Genomic DNA, 18,477 nt, shown 5'->3' with positions numbered 1-18,477 from the left:
TCTGTCGCCGCTTTGATCAACTTCGTTCTTCTTTGAAGCGTCCCCTTTATAATCAGCGTGAAGAGATGTCGGGTGAGGCTTGTTACACGTTCGACACGATCTTGGGGTTTTGCAGTCCTTGGACAAGTGACCGCGTGCTAAACAATACAATACAATACAAAACAATACAATACAATTTTATTTGCTCATACAAGAAAATTTACATGAAATGTGAAAAACAACTATAGAAAACAACTAAGAAAATAAAGAATAGATAATTGTCAAAAGAACATAATTCAGAGCCTGGGGTCTAAATTAACCATAAGGTTTTCGAGTTAGACCCCAGCAATTTAAAATTTAACATTGGAGTAAACTGAAGAAGAACCAAGTACATAAAAAATAATTACAATTTAACTGAACAATAAAACTGTTAATCCACAATTAGAGTAATGACATGTATGGTATATATTAACATATATGAAGAAAGAAATAGAATATTTAGAAAAAGGAAAATCTAAGGAAGAACTAAATTTTTATCTGTAATTGGTCGGCAAGTAAATAACTTTTTAATTTTTTCGCAAACGAAAATACATTAACATTTTTTAAGTGGCTAGGAATTTGTTCCCAGAGTTCAATTGCCATATTAGCCGTCATTTGCTTGCCTATATTGGTACGCACTTGTGATTTATGCAAATTTTGCTTTGCTGCGTACCTGGTATTGTAAGGATGGATATCTTTTGCATATTTGAAAAAAGAGGAAAGTGTCTCTGGGAGCTTACCTTTGTGCCATAAATGAGTAAATTTTAAAGCATGAAGACGATAAATATTATTTACTGTGAGAAGCTCCAAGAGATTTAGCAAGGGAAGAGCGCTTTCGGTGTTTTCGCCAAAAGATACAGCAAAGAACATTATTCTTACAACTATATTCTGTTTGACTTGCACTTTCTTAATGTGCGTTTTATAAGCGCTTCCCCAGGCCAATATTGCATATGATATGTAGGGATAAACAAGGTTGTAATAAATTTGTTTCAGTTGATGAATGGAGAGATAATGCTGTAATTTTGATATCACTCCAATATTTCGTGAAATTTTTGAGCAAACATAAGAAATATGGTATCTCCATGATATGCGGTCATCAATTATGACTCCTAAATATTTTATGTGGTCTTTTCTTTGTAAAGAATTGCTTGAACCATCTCTGGTTTGAAATTTCAGATCAATTACCGCGTCTTTCTTTTTACTTGATTTCACGATCATGAAATTTGTTTTTGTATAATTAATTGATAGTTTATTTGCGTCACACCATGTCTTAACTTTTTGGAGCTCAGAGTTCATTAGTTTTTCAAGTTCCCTTAAGTCATAGTGCGAGGCAAAGACATTCGTGTCATCAGCAAATATTCTAAATTTCAGAGTATCAGAGCAGTTTGGCAAATCATTAATATATAATAAAAACAAGAGAGGTCCAAGAGAGCTACCCTGAGGAATTCCACAATTCATCGTTTGTTTTGAGGATACGTTGTTACCAAAAGCAACATATTGTTGCCTATTTCTTAAATAACTGGTAAACCAATTTAGCGCAATACCTCTGACTCCATATAGTTCTAACTTTTCTACTAGAATTTTGTGATTAACAGTATCAAAGGCCTTTGAAAAATCTAAAAATGCACCACAAGTATACATTTTATTGTCTATTGCTTTCCTTAGCTTGTCCGCTATTTCAGTAATGGCTAGTGAAGTTGAGTGGCCTTTTCGAAATCCAAACTGAAACTCGAATAAAAAATTGTGTTTTTCAATGTAATTGATCAACTGTTTGTAGACGAGCTTTTCGAAAATTTGAGTAAAAGCTGATAAAGTTGAAATTGGGCGATAATTAGCTGGATCCATGGCATCTCCTCCTTTGGCGACAGGTGTTACCTTAGAAATTTTAAGAACATCGGGAACAATACCTTGAAGCAGGGATTGATTAAATATTATTGTTAATGCTTCACTAAGGTGGTTGCTCGATATTCTTATGCACTTTTGCGGAACACCAATGCATGATTTGTTCAATTTCAGGTTTAGAATTTCATCGTGTACCTCATTTGAAAGTATCCCACGAAACATGAAGCTACTTGGATTCGATGTTTTTATGTATTGGCTTGGATTGACATCAACCTCCAGTATTTTCCCAGCAAGATCTTGGCCAACATTTATAAAAAATGAATTTAACTGATGACAAATGCTAGCTTTATCAGTATGACATTTATTGTTACGAATGATCTTTTCGATACTTGTTACTGACGATGCTTTTTTCCTTTCGATAATCATACCAATGAGCTTCCATGTAGTTTTTAAGTTTTCTTTGTTTAAATCAAACTGTACTCTAAAGTAATTTGTTTTAGCAGCTTCTTTGATTTTATTTAATCTATTGTTATACGTTTTATAATACTTAATTTTTCCCGGGTCATTACTTAAGAAGTGTGTTTTAAAGAGCTTTTGTTTTTTCTTAATTGAGTTAAGTACAGCAGCGGTAATCCATGGTCTTTTCAATTGTCTTCTTTTTTGCTTAGTTACCTTCCGTATTGGAGCGTGACAATCAGATATCTTCTGAAGCGTTTCAACAAGTCTATTCATACTTTCGTTAACATCATTTGTAATAAGGCTTTTAAAGTCAACATTTTTTATGTCTTTCAAGAAAGCATCATTATCAAAGTTCGAATAATCTCTATAATACTTATTTTCGCCTGTCACAGGGAGCCTGTTTGATACTGTACAAAATACCGGAAGGTGATCGGTAATATCAGCTAAACAAATTCCTGCTTTCAATATTTTATGAGGTACATTCGTATAAATGTGATCTATTAAAGTTGAGGTATGATCCGTGATTCTTGTTGCTTTAGTAATAAGAGGAAAAAATCCATGGTTCAACAACATATCAAGAAACTCGGATGTTTGATTATCGACATTATATTTCAAGAAGTTGATATTTATATCTCCTAAAATAAATACCTCATACCCCTTATTGTTAAATTTTTCCAATTGGTCCTTCATAGTTTCACTAAAAAGCTCACGGTCACCAGAGGGATGCCTATAGATACAACCAATCATAATGTTTTTTTTCTTTCTTACGCATAATTTCAATCCAGCATGACTCGACGTCAATTGTTGATAATTCAAGGTCTTTTCTTCGGACAAATTCCAATTGATTAGACAAATAAAGGCCAACACCTCCAGCCGAAGTTTTGGAATTTGTATTCAAGAATTCGTATCCTGGTATGCTAATATTTAGCCGACTATTTTCGTTAAGTTTCGTTTCAGAAATAGCTATAACATCTGGAACCTCTTTTGTTATAGAAAGAATATCATGCAGCATAGATATATTTTTAGATAGACTGCGTATATTGCAATGTATCATGGAGAATCCATTCTTCCTGCTGGTCTCAGTGAAAAAATTTCCCATTTGTTTAATGGTATAATATTTAGATTCGATATTACTCCCATAATCCTGAAATCCTGGATCTTTATCTGGGCTTTCAATTACATCTTGGAAAAGATCTTTTGAGTCTAGCAAAGTGGCAGAGGAATGATAAATCCATGCCCCAGTTGCTTTAAGAAACTAAACACTTGAAGCAAAGTCCCTTTCTCCTCGCTACCTCCTTTCTTTCCTTGATTGTTTTTCGAGAAATTCACTACACGCTTCGATATCGTGTCTGTCGTTGCAATTTAAACACGACTGTTCCTTAGACGTAACCTTTGCCATTCCCATGTCGACTTCTTGACTCGTGGAGGTAGCAAAGGCGCCGCTTGCACGGCTTGGTTTCCTTCGGTCAAACTTGAATCTGTTGGGCTTACCAATTTCTCTTGACGCTTGTCTGGGTTCGTCGTGGTCTCCCCTCATAGCATGTACCGAGATGATGGGGTCGCATGCAATGTCTGCCTCTCTAACTAAGAACTTGACGAATACTGAGAAGGGTGGGAACCTTCCTTTCTCCTCCTTCCACTGGTACACTGTTCGTCCCCACCGGTCGATTAACCACCTTGGAAGCTTAGATGCTATCCTTCGGTTTTCTTGATCATCGTTAAGGACGTTTAGGTTATTTATCTTCTCCATCGCCTTCTCACACTGGACAAGATAATCTGCGTACTTCCTTAGTCCTTTACTGTCGGTTGGACGAATCTTTGGCCACTCGTCGAGTTTCTTACGATAAGCTGATGCAACAGAAAATGGGTCTCCATAGCGTTTTGCAGGCATCTCCTTGGCTTTGAGGTAGGCGTCTTCTGAGTCAAGCAGAAGGAATCCATCAACAACTTCTTTAGCTTCTCCTCCAACGTACTTAGATAGAAAGTGCAGTCGTTCTCTAGGTCTTGTCGCTCTTCCTTCGACGAGCGTCTCGAAGGCCTTAACCCAGGACGGATATTCTAGAAGATCTCCACAGAAAATGCTAGGCTCCGGAAGAGGGAGTCTGCTCTGATTTTCAGCTAAGAGTTTGACCACTTCCAGCAGCTGACCTTGGGATACCGTCGAGTCTTGACTGGATTCACCTTGCTTAGGGTAGGAATGGGCTTCCTGTGGTACACTAACAGAGGTTGTATTTGCATTCTGATGCAATGGCAGATCATGATGGTCTTCTCGTGGGCGTGCTGAAGCAAACGGAGGATCGTGGGGATTTATCTGTGGTTCTCCTGCCTTTCTATGGTCTTGTACGTCTGGCGCATGCTCTGTTTGGCCAATCCCGTAGGGCCGATTTGGAGTGCTCTTAGCTCTTGGGCTGCTGTTGGTGATCACTCGGCTGTAGTCTGCTCCTTCTTGCTGATCGTCAATACACTGTTGTATTTGTTCATCGATGTACTGCTCGCAGCACCCTTCCGTCGGTGTCGAAGATATCTGTTCTTGTCCAGGGTGGCTCATTTTTTCTTCCATCAATTTCAGTTTAAGATCAATCTGCTCTTCAATCTTCTTTAGATTTTCCTTCATTCTTCTTTCTTCTTCCAATACTTCTTGTCTGCGTTTCTCGATCTCCTCTAAAGTCCTTTGTTTCACTCGTTCTAATTCTTCTCTTTCCGATTTCAACGCATGGGCCGATTGGCCTCTATCTTCAGTTTCGCGGGCTTGCATTCCATTCATTCCGATCATTTTTCCGTGCACGGGCTTCAACATTTCGAAATTTTCTTTCGAAATATCATCATAATCCTTAAGTAAATCTATCCTTCCTTCTTCAGATTCTATGATACTCTCTAATTCTTCCTTTATTTTCGTTAATTCGTCCATATTTACCTGCAAATTTCGTCCTTCGTTCTTCAGGAGTTCCACGTCGGTCTCGTGTGACACAATTGATCGTGTTCTGTTTACACTTCTCTTCCATGCTCTCGCTGTTAATCTGTACTTGTTCCTTAGCTGATCCAACCGAAATTCTTTCCCTTTCGTAGTCTGAGTTCTTTTTCTGGTCTTTATTCCTTCGATAGCTTCTTGAAGAACGTCGGCTTGCTCAATGAGGCTGTTGATTTCGTTTGCATAATTCATGTGGTCGGTGAATTTTTGGTCGTTAAATCACTTAGATGTCGTTTAAATTCCCTAAAATTCCTTTTAGAAGTCGTCGTTCGACTGTAATAATTGAATTCAAGCGTTTTACGTTTTACATTGTTCTTTATTAGAGCCAAACTTCGTTCTAAACTACAGATGAGAAAAACCGTGTGTCTCACCGTCGAACGACGTTGGCTTCTAACCACGCCGTCCGCCGGTGATGACGTCACGACTGTCGCGGTATGCAGCTACATATGAATTTAATGTATATAGTATTTCTTATTCTATGTTCGGAATCGAATAAGATATGTATAACTTAAGACCGTTAAATTTTGTAAATAATAACGTATATTTTAATATTTATAATATTTATATATATTAAATATAATATTATAAATAGAATACTTCTTGGTATATGATAAGGGTAATGTAAGTAATGTACAAATTTCCAATAAATAGAGTTTGGAAGTGAAAACATCTCTCTCTCTTTTTATCCCTTTCTTCCCTCTCTTCCCTCTTGTCCCTCGTTTTTAAGTCAAATTTGTGCTGGTTTTTCCTATTTTTATCGTAAGAGAAAAGTGTAAGAGGATGGAGTCACCACTCTTCCATTAGTATTTTACTCTCTTAATGTCCCTGTTGTCTCCTTTTGTTACCTTTTGTCCCTCGTTTTTCAGTTAAATTTGTGTGCAATTGCGATAAAAGTTTAGTTGTACAAAAGGGTTCGTGGAGTGAACATGTGCAAGCGATATTGTAAGCAATGTCCGGTACCGAATTGTGGATCGAAGTATTTGGTGAAATTATCCAATCATTTAGCCCAAGTTCATAATTTATCAAGGGAGGAAACAAAACCTTGCTTGCACTAAGATAAATTGCTTTTCTAAGTATAAGAACGATTAAAGGTGTAGGAATTGAATTGGTTTAGTCATCTTTTATCAGGCACGAGGATTAAAGCATTTTTAAAAAGGATTTAAGGTTATTAATGATATGTTAAACATAAAGGGCTTAAAGTCAACGTGAAGTATCCATTAGCGTCCAAGAGCGCATGGTCTGATTGAACTAGATCTAGTTATTCATCTTTTTGATTCAGGGCATTGTTGAATAATCTTGCGTAAATCATAAGGAATCATAACCGTACTGAACGTTGTTGAGGCATTCTCAACAGTATTGAGTTAGTTCCGTGTATCCGTCGTTCCGTATGTCCAGTGTCCATGCGTTCCCTAACCGATTAACCCCGCGCGCCGTGTTGTCTGCCATGTGCTTTATTGTGAGTCGTTCATCGTTTGGTAAGTGTTTGTTCTCTCTTCATTTTCATCTTGTTTTTGTCTTGTAGTCGCATTGTTTGTGAGCTAAATGTGCTTTGCTTGTTCGTGGTGTTATACGTGTTTAACTTAATGTCTTTTTTCCTAGGATTTTACTCTGATTTGTGTGTAAACCCAATCGATCGAACGTAAACATTGTTTTGAAATAAACCTTCTACAAACGTTAATTTAAATAAACTAAACTTGAGTAACATCAAATAGTATTTCTTCGTCTTCTTCATCTTCTTCTTGGCTTTCTTCTAGACTCTTTAGTTGAAACTGTTGCTGTCGGCCCTTTCTCAGTTTGTGCCTTAGCTTATATGCAAACAATAAAATGATAAAAATAAAAGGAATGGGTATAGAAATCGCAAGAATCCATCCAAGTAAGTGTTTGAAAGTAGGTTGAGCTGATGAATATGAAGTAGTATTGACCATGGATGTAGTAATAGATGTATTGCTGACACGAGGAGGTTGAGGAGTGATAGTAACAGTGGTAATGACAGAGAATTTTCTTGTAGTTCCTAGACTTCTTTCGCAATCGGATGTAATAAACGTCTCTGTCTGTAGTAGTCTTACGCACTCGCAATCCAGAGTAGGGTTGTCCTTCAGGTCGATCCATTCTGGAGATGTTATGTTAACTATTCGTCTTACCTCCAAACAGTCCAACATATTACTGTTGAGCAACACGCTGTAATAGTCCCCTGGCTCTACGGTGATTTTAGCCAAATGGCCTCCGGAACAATCCATTATCTTATTTGTGGTGAAGCATTCACAATCGCCACAGGGAAAGCTTGCAATATGATAAATATAAGAATAAAAAACTAAGATTTCGAAGAGAATCGCCATGATGATGAGTGTTGTAAAGAACTTCGAGTGTGTGAAATGAGACATCATGATGAGGTAATTTCCGATCCAACGAGTGTGAAAATTTCGTCAAATTTTGGCGTTTTGGGTACGTATGGCGTGTGAGACCAATACTATTCAAAGTATAAAATGGAGGGAGGAAAATTCATAACTCGCGAGATGTCATTGCTACCTTTGAATTGCAGATTCTCAAATACTCAGAGAACCTGATCAGTCGATCAGAAAAGAAACTTTCCTGAAAAAATAGCGATGCTTCATCAATGCGCGTGCACTCCCTTTACAGGATATAATGTCTTAAAATGAGAAGATAAAAATATTCGTTTTAATTCAGCTATATGACGGAAATAAATATTTATTTGATAAAAGATAACGATAGGTCACCGCGCCCTTTTTCGCTCAAAAACGAAGGCCACTGAAATAAACAGTGACCAAAAAAGTATTGCCGGAGCAAAAGTGGTAAGGTCAAATGATGTGGCGAACTGATTCAGATGATATATAGTTTTCTGTTTCGTGCTTCTCAGATCTGTGCATTGATCCCGAACAGTTTTTTTTTTCAAACACACACCTAATCACCATTGTAAAAAAAGTTATGATTCTTGAGTGTACATGGTCATCTGGCTGTAAGCTCACTCTCTAGGTATAAAGTGATGCAAGCTCCACACTTAGCAGTTCATGGCGGCCCTGAGACTGGAAGAATCCAACAAGTTTAGATATGCTCGTGTAAGGAAAAATCATCTGCAACCAAACGGGCCATCGGGCCTTATGAGGCCACAAAAAGCCACATCGGGCCAAAACGGGCCTAATAAACACATGTAACATATCAGAAAGCTTCCATTTACTACGAGTATAAATGATCAATTAAACATGGCTCAAATGCGTAGAAACTGCATGTCCTGTTTGTGGATGAGGAAGCATCAATCATGCTCGACTAGCAAATCATCTAGATAAAGTTCACCGTGTGGATACGAACGCGCTAAATGTTTAAAATGGAGCAAAATTGGAATAGTTGTACCTTTAGAGGATGAAACTAAAAAACTAACTTTAAAGCACAGTTTGACCTCGAATTGGTATGATCATTGAAGGAAAGAGACAAAATTTAAGAACATCGATTGAAAAGCTGATCTATAACAACAAACGCTATACCGATAAGGCTAGTATTTTTCATCAATTAAATTCATATTTTATGAATGTTGGCCAAATAAATCTAAAATTAGATCAATCATGTATTGGTTTTCCATTGACAGAAGTACATGAAAATATCGAGCAACTTTATTAGTGAGGCTTTAGCAATAATATTTAATCATAATAACGGAGAAGGTCGGTCGATTTGATTTGTTGTTTAGATCAACTCAGCTGTTTCCATTGTGTTGTATACGATAACCTGGCCTGGTGTAACCGGATCATGATTCAGCTAGTAAGAAAGACAACATGAATAAAGATGAAAGCTTGGTCAATAATGCTAAAAGCTTTTGAATATTTTTCAAACTGTTGAATTTATTGTTTCTCAATCATGGCCAAATATTTCCTTTGTGTTGGGGACAATAGAATTTATTCCGTGAGCTCTAGTGCTTAGTCTAGTTTCCCGTTACTGCGAGAATCTCACAATACATATATTAGAATATGGTTCAGACCTACGAATAATGTAACCAATATTTCATTTTTTTAATTTTTAATTTTTATTGAGGGCATCATACTCTTTACAAGATGTACGTAAGGAATGAAACATGTGCAGTTCTAGTTCCTCTAGATTTCCCGTGAGTCGAGCATTCCGTAGGATCCTACACCATTAGTTTTCTTCCGTGCTACACAGCATTGGAGAAACTTGGAAAGGAAACCCATAGGATTCCATGATGTAAGTGTATATAAGTCGAATGGTTCTTCCATTCCCATCTCCAAAAGGATGTAATTCTAATAACGTGTAGACCAACCACGCAGTAAGATGAACCAAAGTTTTTCTACTGTCTACGGTTCGAAGGCGGTTTACAGTAAACCAGCGGTGGTTATACTCGTCAATCAACATCAGCATGACTTGTTCAATATCTAACGGATTGGGATAGATATGGAGTTTCCCTTCAAACTCTGCGAGCCGTTCCTTCTCACTGTATTTTCCAACTGTACATAAATGACTGCGATGAAACATGAGGATCCTGTGAACTTCCGTAATGACATGTTATCTAATAACCCAGCATCATCACATTGACTCATGTAATGATATGCATATTCAGGAGCGTTGAGCATGCGCATTAGAGGCATACAAGAGAACACGTGCGAATAGATGCGAGAGTTCTGTTGTTAAGAATTACAAGGAATAAACCCAAGATAGAACCCAATAATATTGCCTCATGTCTCATAACATGGTGTCAGAAGTCTGAGAAAACTCCCCAAGATGGCTTTAAGTGGAGTTGAAACCCCAACGATGCGCTGGGATGGCGAAAACCTCCGAGAAGAGTGGCGACGTTTCAAACAACATGCCGAATTAATGTTCACTGGCCCACTCAAACCAAGAAATGAAGCAGAGAAATGCAGCTATCTGCTAATATGGGCAGGCCAAAAGGGCAGGGACATCTTCAACACATGGTCAGACATCACAGAGGAAGATAAAGGTAAACTTCAGACATATTATGATCGATTCGAACAACATGTCAGTCCCCAATCCAACCCAGTATTTGCAAGATACAAATTCCATAAACGGGTCCAAAAACCAGGCGAGCTAATAGAAGAATTTATTACTGACATTCAAAAGCTAGCCAAAGATTGCGAATTTAAAGAAGAAAACGAAATGCTCCGCGATAGGATCGTCATCGGCACACGAGTAGAAAAAATAAGAGAGAAACTTTTTCGACGAAGGCGCCAAGCTAACTCTGCAAAAAGCCATCAGCATCGCGAAATCGCACGAATCCTCAAGGAAAGAGTTGGAAACGATGGCAAGCGGAATTCAAGAAGATATTCCTGTACAAATGCACGTCGTACGCCAACAAGCAAGAAATTCCATCGGTCAAAATCCACAGAATCCAAGATGGCGTCCGAAAACACAGGAACCCCAAGCCCAGCAAGGCGTGAAACCACAGGGATCCCAGGAAAACTACAGACGCGCACCACAAGAATACCAAAGCACGAAATGCTACAATTGTGGAGGAGCCCATAACAGATCAGAAAGATGCCCGGCAAAAGGACAGTTTTGCCATTACTGTAACAAACTGAACCACTTCGCACAGGTCTGCAGACAGAAAAAACAAGTAAGCCAAATTGAAAGCCACGATGAAGACCAGGACCAGTTCGACTCCCTGACATTCCTGTCCATTAAATTAGACATAAATCACATTACTGAGGACGCATCATCCAAGCAGTCGATATTTGTGACAGTCGACGTGGAACTACCCCAGCAAAAGCAGCTTCAGACGAAACTCAGAGCCAAAGTTGACACAGGGGCTCAAGGGAACATCTTGCCAATCAGACTATATCGTCAAATGTTTCCTGAGAACATCGATAACCACACCCAATTGCCTAAAGTAGGAGTCCTCGGAAAATCAAAAACAATCTTAACAGCATACGGGGGAACAAGAATTCATCACTATGGTACTGTGAAAATTCCATGTAAATTCAAGAACAAAGAAACAAGAGCAACCTTCTACGTTACAGATGCCCCTGGAAATGCAATAATCGGCCTACCAACATGCCAGAAGCTCAACCTCATCAAATTCAACTACGGAATCAGCAAACAAGTTTAAGACCACGTCACAGACAAAAAGCCCATCGCAGACAAGAAAGACCTGGTCCAGCAATTTCCAGAGTGCTTCGATGGAATCGGAAAATTCGAAGGAGAATATAAGATCATACTAGACCCCACTATACCACCAGTAGTCCATCCACCAAGAAAGGTACCACTAAGTATGAAAGATGACATCAAAGCAGAGCTAGAAGAAATGGAAAAGAACAAAATGATCACCAAAATCAAGGAAGGAGAACCAACAGTATGGGTGAATAGTTTGGTCTACCGGCGTAAAAGCAACGGTCGACTACGAATATGCCTAGATCCAAAAGACTTGAACAGAGCTATCTTACGAGAACACCATGTTACCCCAACATTGGAGGAGTTACTACCCAAGCTGAGCGGAGCAAAGACATTCTCCATCGTTGATGCCAAATGTGGATATTGGAACATTGTCTTAGATAAGGCGTCCAGCTATCTAACTACCTTTAATTCTCCCTGCGGGCGATACAGGTTCAATAGAATGCCCTTTGGTTTGAAGATGTCACAGGATGTGTTTCAGACGAAAATCGATCAGACCTTTGAAGGATGTCCAGGTGTGGTAGGAATTGCAGATGATATCGTCGTCTTCGGAAAAACAGAAGAAGACCACGACAACAACATGTACGGAATGATCCAGCGATGCAGAGAAACAGGACTCAAACTAAACCCCGACAAATGCGTGATCAAGCAAAAGGAAATCAAATTCTACGGCATCATTTGTGGCCAAGAAGGAGTCCGCCCAGATCCAGATAAAGTCTCAGCAATTAAGCAGATGAAACCACCATGCAACAGACAAGAGTTACAAACCTTCTTAGGTTTTGCTAACTACATGGGCCCATTCATCCCAAACCTGAGCAGCCACACAGCGCCTCTGCAAGAACTCCTCAAAGAAAAGAACGAATTCAAGTGGAGCTCTTCACACCAAGCGTCTTTCGATAACGTAAAAGATAGCATCAGTGACGAGACAACCCTGACCTACTTCAACACTGCAAAAGAAACAACCTTACAGGTCGATGCGTCGCTAAAAGGCATCGGGGCTGTTCTCCTCCAAGACAACAAACCTGTTGCTTTTGCCAGCAAAGCTCTTACGGACACAGAATCCAGATATGCAAATATCGAACGAGAACTGTTAGCAGTTGTTTATGGCTGTGAACGATTTCACACATACATCTATGGTCGCAGCGTAACCGTCCAGACAGATCATAAGCCATTGGAGAGTATCCACCTAAAACACCTAATGGCCGCTCCTCCAAGACTTCAACGAATGCTACTCAGACTGCAGCCCTACAACATAACCATACGATACAAACCGGGCAGAGAGATGGAGCTTGCTGACGCATTTTCCAGACTATCTCCAGAAGAGAAAGGACCAATCCCCGATCTTAATGTAGAAATTCACCAGATCATCCCGCAGTTCAGCGAGTCCTTCATAGAGAGAATTGCGAAGAACACCACCTCTGATGCTGAACTGATTGCACTCAAGGAACAGGTTTACGTCGGATGGCCCCAAAAGAAAGAACAAGTGCCACAGATAATAAGGGACTATTGGTCATATAGAGACGAAATAGCCATCAAAGAAGGAGTCCTGCTGAAAAGTCACCGCATCATTATACCGAAAGAAATGCAAGCCGACATCCTGAGGAAACTCCATGAGCCCCATCAAGGCACAGAAAAGACTAGACTCCGCGCAAGAGCCTCCGTCTACTGGAGGGGTATGAACAAGGACATTGAGGAGGTAACAAAGTCATGTGTCACATGCCAGGAGTTACAGGACAGCCAACGAAAGGAACCATTAAACCCAGCCGAAACTCCACCTAGAGCGTGGCATACAGTTGGAACAGATTTATTCCAACTTGACGGGTCAGACTACCTCCTGATAGCTGACTACTACTCAAAGTACAATTTTGTCAGGAAGATACCAAAGGGACAAAGCACCAGTAGGACAGTAGTTTTACTCCTAAAACAGATCTTCAGCGAGCAAGGTATTCCCCGAGTCGTGAGATCTGACAATGGGCCCCAGTACGATGGTCAATCCTTCAGAGATTTTGCAGAGGAATACGGATTTCGACATATCACAAGTTCCCCTAATTTTCCGCAAAGCAACGGATTCATAGAGTCACAAGTGAAGATCGTAAAGGCCACCCTCAAGAAAGCACAACAGGCCAAGACTGACCCGTACATGGCACTGCTTTGTCTGAGAACCACACCCATAGACAACAAATTGCCGACACCGGCTGAACTTCTCCTTGGACGACCCATACAAGACAACCTTCCAAGAAAGATCCAAAGAGATAACACGAGTGACGAAATAATCGAAAGGCTTCAACATAGACAGCAACAACAGAAACATTATTATGACAGAGGGTCCAGACCGCTTCCAGAGCTCCACGCTGGTCAACACGTCAACATTCAGGAACCTACCACCCTCAAGTGGACACCTGCTGTAGTAAAAGAAAACATTCCGAGTCTTCCTCGATCATACACGGTAACAACGTCTGAAGGAAGAGACCTGAGACGCAATCGCCACCACATAAGAGAAGCACCTCTTCCGTCCAAGCTCGAGGATAACCATTCCCAGCAGGATTCACCAAACGAGAACGTCACAACTCCTCAAGAGGGTCACAACATCACAAGGAGTGGGCGAACTGTACGACCACCAATTCGTTACGGATTCGAAGAATGTTGAACCAAAGAGGCAAGAACATTAAGAAGCAGCATTCGTGGAACATTTTAAGTTACTGTTACTGTTCATTATTATAAGAGAAAGAGGGATGTAATGATATGCATATTCAGGAGCGTTGAGCATGCGCATTAGAGGCATACAAGAGAACACGTGCGAATAGATGCGAGAGTTCTGTTGTTAAGAATTACAAGGAATAAACCCAAGATAGAACCCAATAATATTGCCTCATGTCTCATAACAACTCAGTTCGTGAAGATACTGATAGGCTTTTACAAAGCCCAAAGTATCTCGATTCCCTTCACTGTACTCACATTTACCCTCAAGTATTTGTTCCACCACCATAGGGTCGACCTTTCCCAAACCTTCTTGAGTCATAGATCGACAGACGTAGATTGTTTCAAAAAAAAAAAAAAAAAAAAAAAACAACAAAAAACAACAACAATTATTTTCATTAGTCTGTTTGACGTAAATTCATTGGATTCGTTGATCAATTGTTGAGTTCAGCTGTTTGATTGTTCCTATTGTGTGATACACAATAGCTTTGCCTATTGGCAGTACTCAAACTTGCCTCCATGCGCACATTAGAACAAAGGCGACTAGAGCAAGCATTAGTTACATTTTTTAAATGCGTAAAACAAAATGGGCCAGCATATATTTCTAATTTTTTTCAAGCCGCGCGAAATTCCATATAACCTTAGGGGTAGCAGTCATAACGTTGTACAGTACTCTTATAATAGTCAATATTTACATAACTCCTTTTCCCACATTATGTCTCGTATTTGGAATCAGCTACCCGTTGCAACTAAGTCGGCTAAATCAGTTGCTATTTTTCGAAAGTATATCAATAAATCTAACCTAGCTGGATGCCAATGCCACAAATGTCTTTAAAATTTTTTTCTCCCTTTTATACTTAGATTATCTAGATTTTATGAATTTTCTAGGATTTGGGTTTTAAAATAGTTTTTCTATAAATATAAATACATACATATATATAGATTATTATAAATTTAATTTAGTTCTTATTATTCATTTTGTGTAGATTTTTAATTCTTATTGTATACATTTTTGTTGTTGTTCTTGTCAAGCACCTTTAACATGAGCCTCTGGCTCGGGAGATTGGGCGACCACTCCCTGTGTTATTTGACATTAAATACATTATTCTATTCTATTCTATAATCCATCTTTGCTGCTGGGCGATTGTCGTTATGAAATGGGATCTTATGCAAGTATATTCCTTTCCTAAAATCTGGGGTGTTTGAGCACCCAGCAACAACACATCTAGTCGGCATTTTCTCATATTCTGACCGAAGAACTAGTAAGAATCTTTGCTTATCAAAACATTCGTTCTTGTTGTGACGTCACCACTCAGCGAGACTCTGCTCGGTCCCAGTTTCCCTTTATTCCGTCCAAATCGATGGGGCGTGGCAAAACTGCGTAATTTAGGGCGTTATATCTCCGAGAATATTTAGTCAATCGAAAATATTTTTTTTTGTTTATTCATCTCCAGCACACAGAAAATCAAAATTGATCATAACCCTATAAAGGTTATAGGCACTTTAAACACGTTTCCGATTCCCAAATTGGCAATCAGTCATTGCGAAATTACAAAATGTACCAAAAGTATTGAAATTTTCGTATGACGCAACTTGTTTTTTGGAGAACATTCATGTTTCTTTATTTCAATTTTTCTCATTATTTTTCTTTACAAGCTTGTTAAGTAGGAACAGGAATCACGAAATTGAAAACTTTTGGTAACTTCATCAACTTTTAATTACAGAACGGGGCACAGAAATCAACAAAACAGGTTATTGGCATATTTACACGATAGTTAACAGCATGAAATAAGAACTGAACCGCAGACACATGTTAAACCAAGTGTTTGTAAGAAGTAGAATCACTCAGTCTTCACTGCAAACTAACGAATTCGAGCTCCAATTCAACCAGGTTGAAAATTTGTAAAAGAAATAGACCTAAATATTAATCTATTAAAAATATAAATCTATTCAGTATTAAATTGCAAATATTTCCGGGAACTGATTATAACTCGAAATTTAATTATGAGCAAAACAAACGTAAAAAATATATGAAACAAGAAAAAAACGTTGATGTACGTAGCATGGCATCAAAGTCATCAAGACAAGTAAAGTCGTTCATATCTGAGATGCAACAACTAAATGAAAAAAATGCAACTATTTACTCGAGTTAGAATCAATACTGATTTTTATAAACAGCTAAGCTGCCGGATCATGACAACAGAGATGTTCAAATACAAGGTAAATCAAGGAAATCAAAATAGGACACGCACTTGAATCACAAGACTAACGTATCGCCGTCAGGATAAGACTTGCCTTCATAATTAACGCAGGCCCGTGCAACAGTATTTCTAATATTTCTATCTCCGCATAACATATCAGCGGTTATATTAATTAGTTTGATGCACTTTCACATGCTACAGAACAATATAAATTTGAAAATAAAGTAAAAAAAAGTTTTGAAAGCTCGCAGGAGAGAATTTATTAAAACTCGCATTTCATACGCCAAATGGCGATTCGTGGAAGGTGGGAGAGATGTTCCGTTGGAATTTGAGTTTTCGATGCTGTCAATCAAATATTACTCCATAGCTATTGCGATCAGTTTGACCGTTTGCAACAGTTAAAATACGAATTGCAAGTGATAATTCCACAGTAATACACAGCGATTTCAACTTGCAACTATTCCTTTTTTATTGATTCATTCAGTAGAGCTTTTAAAAACATCAATTCATGTGTTCACCACTGCCCTTCCATTATCGTATGCTTCAGTAAGGCATTTGCAGAGCAAGACGGTTGGTGATAACGAACGGGTATAAGGAATTCTGGTGGTGGTAATGGAGTACAAAGTAAATGTAGGTTTATCTGCCGATGCAAGTGTAATTCAAATAATTCTAGTCCCTTCAAATCAAAGGTTTATCATCAGTATATTCTTTCAATAGCTTTTCAACTTATCTTTTAACTCTCAATTGAATGCATTGCTTAAGCCTGGTTTCCATATGATCGTTCACGATCGCCGGATCGCTGAAAATGATGCCAGCGATCGTCAGCGATTATATGGAAACACATTTCAGCGATCGAGCGATCGAAATGTATCACATAACGCATCTGTCAGTAGTGGTAGTCATAGCGACGTACTAAACAAAACAAAACATTGGCCTTGCGTGAAGACTGTAAATTCTACATTGATCTTGAGCTCAAGTTATTTCTACACAGCATGACTGAAAGTCATGATAGTGCAACCTTAATAGAAGAAATCCGAAAATATTAATATCTGTATAACAGGAACAGCAAAGAATACAAAGACAAATACAAGAAACGCTTGGATGGCAGTTGCAACCAAGTTGGGGCTCATTTCTTCAAGCGTCGAAACGAAGTTCAAGAACATCAGAACTGCCTATGGAAGATGGCTAAAAAAAAAATAAAACTATTCCATCTGGATCTGGAAGAGATGCCGTTCCTCGTGTGAAATTTGCCAATCTCAATTGGCTGCAAAGTCACATCGCACATCGCACAACAACTACAAACATACAAACACCGAAGACACCAGATTCGCAACTTGAACAAGCTTCGCAAGATGTATACGAAGGGAATGAACTTGAAGAAACTTCAATAGGAGAGGAACATTTTGAAGATTCGTCTGAACAACATTCTGAGGATGAAGAGAACACACAACTCGAAACTTCTGAAACTGCTCAACAGCTAACTCCTCTTGCCGGCAGAGCACCAAAGAAGACCAAACCATGGGCGAATGCAAACAAAAAACTGTCAAACGACAACTTAGATCGAGCAATCTTAAAAACAGCAGAATTACTTACAGAACATGTCAAAAATGGACAAAAAGGAAAAGGATTCTGATGGATTGTTCTGTCGAAGCCTGGCCCCACGGCTTCGAAAACTCCCTCCACAAAGCAAGGCAACGATAAGAGTACAAATCGAACAGATGGTTTTGCAAGCAGAGTTCCCGCGTGCTTGTACACCGTTGCAGCAGATGGACTATAACAGTACGGTGGCCGAGAGCGGACATAAAAAAAGTCAAAGTCAAAAATGTCAAAAGTTCAAAAGTCAAAGGGATTTAGTACCATATTACAAAGTGAGTTTGTCTTTTTGATCAATTTCCTCTTGTTATTTTGCACAAGACATTTTGACATTTCGTCTCAAGCGACTTTGTAGTAGTATGTTATGTTGCGCACGGGCCGGATTTTGGGTGGGCTAGTGGTGGGCTAGCGCTGGGCTAGCGGTGGGCTAGTGGTGGGCACATTAATTATTCATCAAATTTTAGCATAAAACGACGGGTAGGTATTGTTTCGGGTTACCATGACGACCAATTGACGTCATAAGACTATTGTTGACCGGTATGAACAAGTCTTTGT

At 38.9% G+C, this 18,477-nt stretch overlaps 1 pseudogene; it reads left to right on the top strand.

Moving 5' to 3' along the window:
* The first annotated feature begins 17,321 nt into the window (after window positions 1–17,321).
* On the top strand, window positions 17,322–18,215 carry LOC116299182 (uncharacterized; annotated as a pseudogene).
* The last annotated feature ends 262 nt before the right edge of the window (window positions 18,216–18,477 follow it).

This window comes from Actinia tenebrosa, unplaced genomic scaffold (genome assembly GCF_029948245.1).
Source record: "Actinia tenebrosa isolate PJP-AT-01 unplaced genomic scaffold, QUT_ActTen_1.0 PGA_scaffold12__29_contigs__length_12842862, whole genome shotgun sequence".
NCBI lineage: Eukaryota > Metazoa > Cnidaria > Anthozoa > Actiniaria > Actiniidae > Actinia > Actinia tenebrosa.
This window is presented reverse-complemented; position numbering and strand designations above follow the sequence as displayed.